The sequence below is a fragment of the Myotis davidii genome, unplaced genomic scaffold (genome assembly GCF_000327345.1).
Source record: "Myotis davidii unplaced genomic scaffold, ASM32734v1 scaffold838, whole genome shotgun sequence".
NCBI lineage: Eukaryota > Metazoa > Chordata > Mammalia > Chiroptera > Vespertilionidae > Myotis > Myotis davidii.
This window is the reverse complement of record NW_006289092.1, coordinates 173,739-175,661: the sequence shown is the minus strand read 5'-3', so window position 1 is coordinate 175,661 and position 1,923 is coordinate 173,739. Positions and strand designations below refer to the sequence as shown.

The following is a 1,923-nucleotide window of genomic DNA, read 5'->3' as shown; positions in this document are numbered from 1 at the left end:
ATGTACCAGGAAGGGGAGCGGGATCTAGCAAGAGTAACTCCACACTCCCAGGTGTGTAAGGATGTCTGCGTTTCACACACAGTAGCTCAGGAGCAGCAGCAAGTATCTCCTGCAGCCTGGATGCCCACCTTCTTACTTGGGACTGTGCACTGTTCACAGGGACTTGGTGAGCACAGAAAGTTCCATTGTGTTAAATGACGACTGATTGGCTGGAACCACTTTGCTTGGAGAAGCCTCACTTTGGGGGCAGGATGTCAGGAGTTGGAGGGGAGGGTCCCAGTCTCTCCAGGACACTGGTCATATTTAGACACATTGAGGCAGGACAGTGAGTTTACTTTCCAAAAGCATTGTCAGAGGCTCCAGATCACCTGGGACATATGTTTCTTTTCCAATTTACAGGACAAAAATTCCAGTTCTGTTCTTGTACTTCTCCCAGGCCATCCACCCTAACTGGATCCCTCGTTCACTGAACAAATTTTCAAGTTCTTGCTGTTTTCCAAAGTCTCCCCTGGCTTCTGAAGCTCCTGGGAAATTGAAGTATCTACAGATTTTATCACATAGAATTACTAGGGAAACTTTAATGTCTAAAACTTTCTCACTGGCATGAGTCTTAAAATTTCCCTTCTGCCCTTTGGATTTTATGTCCCTGAAAAAACAAAGTCAAGCTCATGAAATGTTCTCACAATATCATTCCAAGCCCAGCCCAGCCCTTCCAGTGTTTTTTCCTTCAATTCTGAAGTTCAGGGGAAGCAGGAATAATGACTTTGTCACTGTGTTGTCGCCAGCTCTTTGGAGTTGAGCTGACACATCATAGGTAGTTATACCTGTTTGAAGAATGAATGAATGGTATTTGGGACTCTTTCAGGTAAACATGGGAGAACAGAAGATGGCAAGAGATGAAGAAAGTGTCTATGGTAAGGACATGTGTACTGCGTACTTGCTTCCAGGTATGAGCCCTGGATAGTAATGGAAATGGGCAAACTCAGGATTGAGCAGGTAACCCCAAACACGTCTCTGACGTGTCTCAGGTAAAACAACAAGAGCACTGAGATGTGCATATTGGTTGGGTCCCTTCCTCTGTCAAGCTGGGAGAATATGAACTTCCTTGACTAGCCTGGACCTCCATTCCCCAAGTGTAAAATGAGGATAATAACCTACTGTGATCTCCACAGAAGAGGATGTAGAGGGTGTTAGATCATGCACTAGAGGGAGTATGATACACCAGGTAGTATGTTAGAGAACATGGAAGGCTAAACAGGGGTTTTATAGCATGCACGGGATTATGAGGGAGGGGAGGCAGGAGGAGGGAGAGAGGGAGAGAAGGAAGAAAGAGGTGATTTCATTCAATCCTCTCAACAGCCCCAGGAGAAACAACTCTACTATTATTCCTATTTTTGCATAAAGGTTTAACACTTGATTTGCAACTTCTAAGATGACATAACTGACCCATGAAAGAGCAGTGAATCAAAACCAGTGTGTCTGGGACTCCAGACAGCCTTTCACCGCCAGGCCTACTGCCTCCTCCTGCCCATCTTCCATGGCATCTGGGAGAAGTATGACAGAGGCCACTGAAGCCTCAAATAGGGACAGCTCACAGGTTGTGGGAACCAGGGATAATGGGTGAGGCCATATCTGGAATTATGAAGGGGCATCCTCTGGAACAAAGTTGGAGAACATCTTGCCCTCAGGCTATTTAAGGCCCACTGAATCATTTGATCTGGCCCTGCCAAGGCAACAGCAGGCATGGCTTAAAATTCAATAAATCTAGGTGCTTTTTTCATAGCAGCATAAATTTATATTGAGTGAATTATATTAACCAAATCCTATCCAATGAAGACCTAATATGCTAATTACACTGAACAGCAGAACGACCATCTGGATCTTCTGAATGAAGCTGGGGCTGCGGGGGCCAGCTGAGGCAGC

At 45.6% G+C, this 1,923-nt stretch overlaps 1 pseudogene; it reads left to right on the top strand.

Annotated features, from left to right (window-relative positions):
- The first annotated feature begins 755 nt into the window (after nt 1–755).
- Nucleotides 756–1,923, top strand: part of LOC102752754 — a 31,917-nt pseudogene continuing 30,749 nt past the window's right edge.